We start from the raw sequence: 12,078 nt of genomic DNA, 5'->3' as shown, positions 1-12,078 counted from the left end.
AGGGCCCAGGGTCGGGTTTGCTGCAGCCTGAGACGGTGTTCCTGTCCACTCTTGTGCCTGCTGGACATGACGTTGTTGCCGCTCTACAAATGTTATTAAGTCACGGATAGCCGGGCACTCATCCAGGCCTAGCCTCATCCCTCCCCACCTAACCAGGGGCTGGCCTCAACCCTCTCCTCCCTCACTTGGGGCTGGCTTCACCCACTTCCTTCCCCTTACCTGAAGCTGGTCTCGCCCATCATCTGAATCTGGTATCATCCCTCCCCTTCCCAGGTGGGTGTGGTCTTACCTCTCCCCTCTCCTCACCTTGACCTGGCCTCACCCCCTCCCTCCTCTCACCTGAGGCTGCTGGCCTCATCCTTCCCCTCCCCTAACTTGGGCCTGGCCTTACCCCTCCCTTCTCGCCGTGACCTGGCCCCACTCTCCTCCCCTCACCTAACTTGGGCCTGGCCTTAACCCTCCCCTCTCCTCACCTTGACCTAGTCTCATGCCTCTCCTCCTCTAACTTGGGCCTGACCTTACCCCTCCCCTCTCCTCAACCTAGCCTTATCCCTTCCCTCCCCTCATCTGAGGCAGGCCTCATGCCTCCCCTCCCCTAACTTGTGCTGGCCTTACCCCTTACCTCACGTAGGTCTAGCCTCACCCGTCCCCTCCCATGACCTAGGCTTGGCCTTATCCTCCCCCTTACCTTAACTGGGCCTATCCTTAACCCTTCCCTCACCAGGGATTAGTCTTATCCTTCCCCTCATCTAAGCCTGGCGTTACCCCTCCCCTCGCTTGAGACTGACCTCACCCTTTCTCTCTCCTTGGTATGTCCTCACCCTTCCCCTCTTATGAGCCTGACTTCATCTCTTCCTTGGTCTGACCTCCCTCCCCTGACCTGGGCCTGGCATCACCCTTCCCCTCACCTGGCATCACCCCTCCCCTGACCTAGGCCTGGTATCACCCCTCCCCTCACCTGAGCCTGGTATCACCCCTCCCCTCACCTGAACCTGGTATCACGCCTCCCCTCACCTGAACCTGGTATCACCCCTCCCCTCACCTGGGCCTGGTATCACCCCTCCCCTCACCTGAACCTGGTATCACCCCTCCCCTCACCTGGGCCTGGTATCACCCCTCCCCTCACCTGAGCCTGGTATCACCCCTCCCCTCACATGGGCCTGGTATCACCCCTCCCCTCACCTGAGCCTGGTATCACCCCTCCCCTCACCTGGGCCTGGTATCACCCCTCCCCTCACCTGGGCCTGGCATCACCCCTCCCCTCACCTGAACCTGGTATCACCCCTCCCCTCACCTGGGCCTGTCATCACCCCTCCCCTCACCTGGGCCTGTCATCACCCCTCCCCTCACCTGGGCCTGGTATCATCCCTCCCTCACCTGAGCCTGGTATCACCCCTCTCCTCACCTGAGCCTGGTATCACCCCTCCCCTCACATGGGCCTGGTATCACCCCTCTCCTCACCTGAGCCTGGTATCACCCCTCCCCTCACCTGGGCCTGGTATCACCCCTCCCCTCACCTGAGCCTGGTATCACCCCTCCCCTCACCTGGGCCTGGTATCACCCCTCCCCTCACCTGAGCCTGGTATCACCCCTCTCCTCACCTGGGCCTGGCATCACCCCTCCCCTCAACTGGGCCTGGCATCACCCGCCCCCTCACCTGAACCTGGTATCACCCCTCCCCTCACCTGAGCCTGGTATCACCCCTCCCCTCACCTGGGCCTGGTATCACCCCTCCCCTCACCTGAGCCTGGCATCACCCCTCCCCTCACCTGAACCTGGTATCACCCCTCCCCTCACCTGGGCCTGTCATCACCCCTCCCCACCCAGCCTCTTCACGCTTATCTCCACATGTAAACAAAAGCCCACAACAAACAATAAAACCGAGCAAACAACAAGGATGACCTTACTTTACCGACACAGGCTTTGACAGTGTAAGCCAACAAACAAAAGTGAGGCTCTTTCAAGACGCTGTCCTGGTCTGGCGTCAGTGTTGCACAGCTCTACAGGATTGTCCTCTGAGGTGATTGTGATCAAAAAGAGTCAAACGTTACTTTCATTAAGAAAAAATATTCATTATCAATAAGAGGTTTAAGACTTGATTGAGTGAAAGCATCATAAGGTAACCTATATTAATGAAAAAAGTCAATGAAATTAAAGTGGTCAGTGTTACAAAAAGTTTGCTCCGGATGAGAGGCCAGTTTGACTGAAGGACTTTAATAACAATTAAGGTTCGATAATCACCAATATTCTTATGTAGTATTCATTACAACTCAGGGAAAACGCTTAGGGTTCAAGGAGATAAATTTATGCTATTTTCACATACAAACCAAAAAGCAGCTGTTATTACAATTCTATGTACAAAAAAAAGGATTAAATCTGATACAAATGCTACTTCCTCAAACCAGAACCAGAATCGTAAAACTTACAGCTTGTACACATATTGTCATTAATTCAACAAAATCCAGCTCGACCCATACCTAATTACCAACATGAACAACCATGCGAATATTCCTCTTCAAAAAATATTAGCAATCACCATAAACAGAGGCCAATCTAACCAACCAATAAGAATAAGCTAGCCCATCTGTGCTTTCTGTACGCCTGAAAGTTTCTTAATTCATTGTTTCCCACAGATTCGTCAAGTGTGAAATGCAAGCAGAGAGCTAATGATGGTGAGGACCAAAGAACAAAGGATATACATCAACACACTGTCCTCCTCTCCTCCTTACTAGTCAACATGGCAACATTGCAGATCAAAATAAATAATATCAAAATGCGTTCAAAATCAAGTGTATTATAGGAATAAGCAAGGATTAGCCAAACTCACCCCAGGGGAGATAAACTTACAGAACAAGTTGAACCACAGCATAAAAAAAAGAAGCAAAGATTACTCTTAATATTATCAACAAAGAAATCAAACCTGATGAAGCCGATCCCTTCATATTCTGAGGTTTCTAACATTTGTAATTTAGCCACAGTTATAAAGTTCAACAAAAAAGTGGTGAAACAAAATTCAATACTTCCTACTTTTTCATGCATTTTATGGAGGATGGGGATTGCCGGGGGGATAAAGTGTTATAACTCTGACTAGCGAAACAGAAGTAACTAATACACGAGCCCAGCTTAGTCTTTTTTGTGCGTTAGCCGAGACGGCACGGGCAGCTGAGGCCCTAATCAAGGCCATCCCATTAATACACTATATTATATATATATATATATATATATATATATATATATATATATATATATATATATATATATATATATATATATATACATATATATATATACATATATATATATACATATATATATACATATATATATACATATATATATACATATATATATACATATATATATATATATATATATATATATATATATATATATATATATATATATATATATATTTTTTTTTTTTTTTTTTTGTCGCTGTCTCCCGCGTTTGCGAGGTATATATATATATATATATATATATATATATATATATATATATATATATATATATATATATATAGGGGAGAAATACTTCCCACGCATTCCCTGCGTGTCGTAAAAAGGTAACTAAAAGGAGAGGAAGCAGGGGGTTAGAAATCCTCCCTTCCACTTTTTACTTTTCTAAGAGAAGGAACAGAGAAGGGGCCAAGTCAGGATTTTCCCTCTTAGGCTCAGTCCTCTGTTCTTAACGCTAGCGCGGGAAATGGCGAATATATATATATATATATATATATATATATATATATATATATATATATTCCTATGAGTCCACGGGGAAAATGAAACACGATAAGTTCCCAAGCGCACTTTCGTGTAATAATCACATCATCAGGGGACACACAAGAGAGAAATATAACAGTTAGTTGATAAACATCGAAGAGACGAAGCTAGGACGCCATTTGGTAAACATGTGATTGTCCAAAACATACAACGAGCGTTCATAAACTTATCATTTTACAAATCTTATCAACAATAAAGTCATCTAATTTGTATAGACCATCACTAATATTAAGATTATAATTCTTTGTGTATTTAATAATAGAAGATTCAATGATATTTCTCTTGGTAACAGAGTTAGAGTTAACAACTGAGATGACGTTACTGCAGTCAATACAATGATCATAGTTTTTAACACGATCAAACAAGGCATTTGACAAGAACGGGACAAGAATCAAATGCCTTGATCACACGCAAAATTGTGATCCTTTCCAATATATATATATATATATATATATATATATATATATATATATATATATATATATATATATATATATATTATCCCTGGGGATAAGGGATTAAGAATACTTCCCACGTATTCCCTGCGTGTCGTAGAAGGCGACTAAAAGGGGAGGGAGCGGGGGGCTGGAAATCCTCCCCTCTCGTTTTTTTTGTTTGTTTTTTTTGCAAACCGACTGAGGCAACCAGGACTGGAACCTATGCGCTCGAGCCTGGGCGGCCCGTGAATGCGTCACGGTGAGAAACCCTACCCGCTACATCAGGGAGTCCATAACGCATATGTAAAATCAACTTACGAATTATATTAACATCAGCCAAATATCACCTTAAGGTCAAGATGGCCGGCCACTCTCTGGCCGGTCGACTCAACACGACATGTGGCTCCACGTTACCGTCCCAGAAGACTGTGCCACGTCCAGTTACAATCACAAATCCCACTGTAACACGAGATCTTTTATCCTTTCCATCTTACTCCAGGTGTGTATCTAATGCTAACTGCTTCACTGCATGTATACAGCGAGTGTAAGTAAATCATGTCACCAGCGTCGAGACCTGGCTCGTTACAACCAGACGTCCCATAACGCCATCGTCAACTTGAGCAGCAACAGCGGCAGCAGCACAGACCGTGTCCTGAAACTCTATTTTTTCCCCTGGTGTGGCGGGGGAATCCCTCCGGTCACCGGGAACCTGCACTTAATGTCGGCACCTGACTCAAGGACGCAACCCGTTGTCACATAACACACTGTGTAATATACTGGGCAAGAGGTGACAATCAACAGTCCTGGAGTCACTGACGATCTATCAGAGAGCGAGGCTCGACCTGCAGGACCCAGCCATCATCTGCTGTGTGTGGCAGCTTCAGTGCGAGTCTTTCGGATCCTAGGAGGTGATGATGTGCGTCGCTGCAACCCAGTGTGTGCACCGCTCTCCTCCTCAGGCCTGCACCTCCTCACCTAAGCCCGTCTCTTACAAGATTTTCTCGACTCCAGGAAGAAACAAAAAATGGCCAAACTGATTCATCAACAACGTACGAAACACGACTCGCCCACTTGTTCTCAGTAATGAGACCTGGACACTGAAAAAACGAATTGTAGCACGTGAAACGTAACTCAAGAACTTGAGATATAATGCATCAAGACGGGAAAATGTCGTCCATGTGTACATGCAAACGCGAGGAATGCAGATAACAGGAACTACACCCAGGTGCTTCTTGATGTGTATCTCTCACACTGAAAAAAAAATCTGCGGGTCCGCTTTCGCCATTCCTATTACAATCTTTACACAGATTAACAATAATGATATGGATACATCTGAGTACAAATGTAAGAGTATTACTCATCTCGTATCAAGTAATTAGCTTATCACGATGTCGTACCACCATAATAAACAGCTGTTCATAACATAACGCACATTTTGAACACTGGCCACACGGTAGAAACCATCTCAGAATATTACAAGAGTCCCTAAACCACCAGAATGCTTTCATGTCAGCATCTCAACAACACTACATCCACTTAACAAATTAACGCAGTTCACATTCAACGAAAACTGCATTACAACGAAATGGCGAACCAACCAAGCGTAGCGGCAAGAGGGTTGAAAACCGTCCAGCATGGGGGCCAGGCTAGAGGGTGGCTCCATCCAGCCGACAGCCGGACTCCAACATTCTACAGAGGTCCTATATATCAACACTCCAACATTCTTCACTGGTCCAACACATCCTTAACACTCCAACATCCAACAGTGATCCAACACATCCTCAACACTCCAACATTCTTCACTGGTCCAACACATCCTTAACACTCCAACATCCAACAGTGGTCCAGCACATCCTCAACACTCCACTCCAACATCCTACAATGGCCCAACACATCCTAAACACTCCACTCCAGCATAAATATACCAATGCAAATAAATTCCCGACTCTTAGCTCGCATGTACGCGGGATGTCTAGCCGTACGTAGCGTCTCACACGCTCGTATTCCCGTCTCAGTGTCTTCAGTAAAGCAAGCTTCCCGCACTACCATATGAATTTCTTACCTCACTTTCAAATGAGAAGTGATCAGATAAACATAAGTACACGTTCAATATTCTGATCAAACGTCAGAATATTTGTTCAATCAAAGCCACAACTGATCACATACTGTCTTGAAAAGCGTGAAGTACACTGCACTGTAAGTCAAGATAAAACAGCTTCTTCAAACGATATCCAGCAATGTCAAACACGACAAAAGTTTCACGTCATGATGCATCTCTGTTGATCAGGTGTGAAGAGGTTATAAACACATCACCACCACCATCAAATAACCTTAGGATATTTAATAAATGCAATTGTGTTAAAACATTATTTCGTCGACAATCAACTTCGCCAACATAATTACCATCAACTCTTGGCTTCACTCCAGGAGTAACTACATCTGTCACATCAATGTTTGTCCTTGACATCGTAGTGACGTAACTAAAATTCCATTACATGAACAGGTGGGCCGTCTAGGTAGGTAGCAGGTGTCCCGGTGCCTTCACCCAGCCTGGCAACCAATGTGTATCAACTATATACACAGGAGGGGCGCAGGTGCAGCCGTCCGGGAGCCCCCAGCTAGCCTGGCAACCAATGTATATAAACTATTTATACAGGTGGGGCTAAGGTGCAAGTGTCCTCAGCCAGCCTGCGAACCAACGATGATACTGGTGTACTAAGTTATGTTGCTGCCCTCTACCGTCCATTGCAGACTGACTCTCTCTCTCTCTCTCTCTCTCTCTCTCTCTCTCTCTCTCTCTCTCTCTCTCTCTCTCTCTCTCTCCCCCGCGAGCAACACGACGCCGGAACCCTTGCACTTATTGATCCAGCCTCAAATCCCGGCCAACTCGGGGTCAGCCTGATGACTCGGCTTCACGTTAGGGTAATGGCCAGTTCCTCACTTGACCTCTCTTGAGGCCGGTCACGCGAGACCATACCTCCTGCAGGGCAACCCTGAAGTAAGTCATATTACACGAGGCAGTCAGCAGGTCACGTGGGGATGACCAAGAGGTTAAAGGTCACAGGGATTAGGCTGCCGCACACACTTTAGGTCCAGCTTACTTCACCATCAGGACAGTTATCATGAGTATTTCCTGAGAGAGAGAGAGAGAGAGAGAGAGAGAGAGAGAGAGAGAGAGAGAGAGAGAGAGAGAGAGAGAGAGAGAGAGAGAGAGAGAGAGAGAATCATCAATCTGCACAACGCCAAGGGCCAGTTCTAAACTCGTGGGGTGACCCCATCTCTGGAACTTTCTCAACCATCACCCAAGTTGTTGAAACTTTCGTACACTTCTGTGATCACACTGGCATCAATATTCCATTCATCCCAAACTATTATCAAAAAGTAATCTTTACATCGTTAAGTTTCATCAATAACCGCCGATTGATTTTGACTATCAAAGAAAGGTTAAGATCAATGCTCCCCTTACATTCCACCATTCCATGGTGGGCAATTTCATATTCCACTACCCCATGATGGCCAACTTTATGTTCCACTACCCCATGATGGCCAACTTTATGTTCCACTACCCCATAGTGGCCAACTTTATATTCCACTATCCACTGCGGGCAACTTTATATTCCACTATCCACTGCGGGCAACTTTATATTCCACTATCCACTGCGGGCAACTTTATAGGCTCTATTCCCTGTACATCAGCCTTATTCTCAGGTATCATATTTGTTGCCCTCCTCTACACCTTCTCTCTTTATATTCCTTTAAGTGTGGTGGCTAATCTTGAAAAGCATACTCGAATTTGCCCATTCTTTTTAGCTGTAAACAGCAAACTAATAATTTCGCTACTCGCAATACACTGAAACTCTAGTATCTGCCTGGAGATAGTTCGCCTCCTGTGTTCTGGCGAGAGACAGTGTGAAAAGTCGACCTAAGAACTCACTCTGCATTACGTGCTAGCTTTTGGTCAGACAGAAGCCTGCCTACACTGTGTCCCATCATGACTCTGCATCTGATTAGGATGAACGTCAACCACCCCACAACTTTCGAGCTCGTTAAATCCCTTTCAAGTTGAATCAAACCGCACCATTCAAGACTTCTCCCATGACCTCGGGATAATCTGCAGACACATTCAGTTTCCAGTGCAGTCCTGGAAAGTTACACACACACATGAATCAACACCACCAACGGTTCAAAGAATGAGCCTTGCGGCACAACACTGCCAACTCCAACCCACCAAGAAAATATCCTGTGGCAAGCGTCCTCTCGTCTCTTCCACTCCGATCTCTGATCTACCAAAGGAGTCTCCCACTTAACACCAACCGTAATATCCTGCTTTTTTTTTTTATCAACCTTGTGGCTGGGGCAACGTTTGATCAAATGCCGTCTGCCAGTCCAAAAACACAAAATTCGCCCATCAATTTCTTTTACCCACAAAATTCAATCTCTGTTAGCAGTCTTGAGCTATCTGTTACTTTTATAAGTAATCGTTCATTTGCCTGCATGTCTTTTCCAGTGTGGTACAAAACACGTTCGCGAGAGACACTGGTCTGTACTTAGCAGCACTTTACCCATCTTTCTTAGAGATAAGCACATGTTCCTCCAGCAGGCAAGGTGGCGGTGGTGCCCCAGGCCGGGATACGGCAGGTTGGGTGGCCATGCCGCTCTTGTGGCACTGTGGCCGGCTTCCAGGTCCTGGCGCGCCCGACACACAGCTTTAACCCGCCTCCACTTATCCCAGCCTCTCCGCCGCTCCTGCCTCACCTCTCAATATTTCACACTTAACCCAGGCTTCGCTCGAAATTAGAAAAGAAATTAAGCGGTCTTGGCAGGATCTAAGGGAAACCGAAATCACCTAACTCATTTATTCGTACAGACAAACAGAAAAAAAAAAAATGCTCAGAAGCTTGCTAACCCTATTGACCACATTACTTTCCGCCACTGTTTACATAGACTCTTAGTTACTAACCACAATGAGTACAATTTCTGCTTCCCTGGTGCCGTGCCACAGCCAAATCGATACATTTGTTAAGATCTCTATTTGTGGAGGTATACAGGAACAGCGTCTAGATTGCAGTCTAATTGAAAGGCACATATCTGAGGGGTGGCCGAGGCGAGCAGAGCGTCCAGTGGGTACAACACACCGACACAAGAGGGCGACAGGCGGGCCCAAGGACCCACAGGCTCCTCCTCACGCCGGTAATGGTAATAATGATATAAATGGTGGCAACAGTAAGAGGTTCACGAAGTACTGGAAAACAACTTAATTAATATCTAGTATATTTAGTCAGCGGGTTTCATACTCAAGAGGAAGGCTACAAAAAAAAAAAAAAAAAATATATGACAGCTACATGATAAATGATGTACCTTAGAATTGGACTGGATTATAAAATTGAGGCTTATAAGCCAAGCAATGGAGCATCTAAGGCAATTCAGCGCTGATACAGCTTAGGGTAGAGCAAACTCTGCTTCCATTGGCAGAATATCAACATCACTGGATGGACTTCAGCCTAGACAGAACGAGTTTTCTTATCGTAGAAGCCCTCCTGATTTTTTTTCGTTTGTTTTACCTGCTTTCATGGGCAGGTGAAGTCATCAATTACTCTGATCCTTTGCAGCCTGCCACCATCTCCCATTCAAGGGTTGATAAAACAGCCAGGTCATACCTCGTCAACAATAGGAAGACTCCATTCCCCGGATTGGCTACTTTTCTGTCGAGCGAACATTGCAAAAGACATGGCTTTTGCTTCACTACTTATCCAAACACTGTGATGAGGACACCTTCATACACCACTGAAGACTAGAAATGGGATAAGGTTCCTAAAATATTGCAATAAGTTTTATCTGGTCAACTCGGTGCATAATGTATAAACCACAGTACTTACTCTGTACACATTCCTGCATATTTGCCACTCAGACTATCTACATGTACTTCACTCACGTGCTTATCTAAAGCGCTGAAAGATCTAGCCACATCTTGAAATTAATCTATATTAAGTTTCATCATAACCTCCCAGTTCTGTAATATCTGGTAACAGTTAAACTGTGTACTTTCAGCATGCTGTGTTAATTCAATAAACCGTTATTTATTCATATATCTATTCACACACACACATATATAAATATATATATATATATATATATATATATATATATATATATATATATATATATATATATAAATGTGTGTGTGTGTGTGTGTAAATGTGTGTGTGTGCGTGTGTGTAAGGCATGTGTACGAGAAGGAAGAGAGGAAAAAGATTGGTTCTCAGTGAATGTTGGTTTGCGGCAGGGGTGCGTGATATCCCCATGGTTGTTTAATTTGTTTATGGATGGAGTAGTTAGGGAGGTGAATGCAAGAGTTTTGGAAAGAAGGGCAAGTATGCAGTCTGATATGGATGAGAGAGCTTGGGAAGTGAGTCAGTTGTAGTTCGTTGATGGTTCAGCGCTGGTGGCTGATTCGGGTGAGAAACTGCAGAAGCTGGTGACTGAGTTTGGTAAAGTGTGTGAAAGAAGAAAGCTGAGAGTAAATGTGAATAAGAGCAAGGTTATTAAGTACAGTAGGGTTGAGGGACAAGTCAATTGGGGGGTAAGTATGAATGGAGAGAAACTGGAGGAAGTGAAGTGTTTTAGATATCTGGGAGTGGATTTGGCGGCGGATGGAACCATGGAAGCTGAAGTGAATCATAGGGTGGGGGAGGGGGTGAAAGTTCTGGGGGCGTTGAAAAATGTGAGGAAGGCGAGAACGTTATCTTGGAAAGCAAAAATGGGTATGTTTGAAGGAATAGTGGTTCCAACAATGTTATATGGTTGCGAGGCGTGGGCTATAGAGTTGTGCGGAGGAGGGTGGATGTGCTGGAAATGAGATGTTTGAGGACAATATGTGGTGTGAGGTGGTTTAATCGAGTAAGTAATGAAAGGGTAAGAGAGATGTGTGGAAATAAAAAGTGTGGTTGAGAGAGCAGAAGAGGGTGTTTTGAAATGGTTTGGTCACATGGAGAGAATGAGTGAAGAAAGATTGACAAAGAGGATATATGTGTCAGAGGTGGAGGGAATGAGAAGTGGGAGACCAAATTGGAGGTGGAAAGATGAAGTGAAAAAGATTTTGAGTGATTGGGGCCTGAACATGCAGGAGGGTGAAAGGCGTGCAAGGAATAGAGTGAATTGGAACGATGTGGTATACCGGGGCCGACGTGCTGTCAATGGATTGAACCAGGGCATGTGAAGCGTCTGGGGTAAACCATGGAAAGTTTTGTAGGGCCTGGATGTGGAAAGAAGGCTGTGGTTTCGGTGCATTATACATGATGGCTAGAGACTGAGCGTGAACGAATGTGGCCTTTGTTATCTTTGGTGTCTTTTCCTAGCGCTACCTCGCACACATGAGGGGGGAAGGGGGGTTGTTATTCCATGTGTGGCGGGGTGGCGATGGCAACAAATAAAGGCAGACAGTGTGAATTGTGTACATGTGTATATATGTATATGTCTGTGTGTGTATATATATGTGTACATTGAGATGTATAGGTATGTATATTTGCGTGTGTGGACGTGTATGTATATAAATGTTTATGTGAGCGGGTTGGGCCATTCTTTCGTCTGTTTCCTTGCGCTACCTCGCTAACGTGGGAGACAGCGACAAAGCAAAATAAATAAAATAAAATATATATATATATATATATATATATATATATATATATATATATATATATATATATACATATATATATTATCCCTGGGGATAGGGGATTAAGAATACTTCCCACGTATTCCCTGCGTGTCGTAGAAGGCGACTAAAAGGGGAGGGAGCGGGAGGCTGGAAATCCTCCCCTCTCGTTTTTTTTTTTTAATTTTCCAAAAGAAGGAACAGAGGGGG

The 12,078-nt window shown here is 44.9% G+C and overlaps 1 protein-coding gene across 23 annotated transcripts in view; it reads right to left on the bottom strand.

Annotated features, from left to right (window-relative positions):
• lap (phosphatidylinositol-binding clathrin assembly protein lap) overlaps window positions 1-12,078 on the bottom strand; it is an 806,852-nt gene that overhangs the window by 661,888 nt on the left and 132,886 nt on the right. The gene's annotated exons all lie outside the window — the stretch shown is intronic.

This window comes from Panulirus ornatus, chromosome 10 (genome assembly GCF_036320965.1).
Source record: "Panulirus ornatus isolate Po-2019 chromosome 10, ASM3632096v1, whole genome shotgun sequence".
Taxonomy (NCBI): Eukaryota; Metazoa; Arthropoda; class Malacostraca; order Decapoda; family Palinuridae; genus Panulirus; species Panulirus ornatus.
The sequence above is the reverse complement of the archived record's forward strand: the minus strand, read 5'-3'. Positions and strand labels throughout refer to the sequence as shown.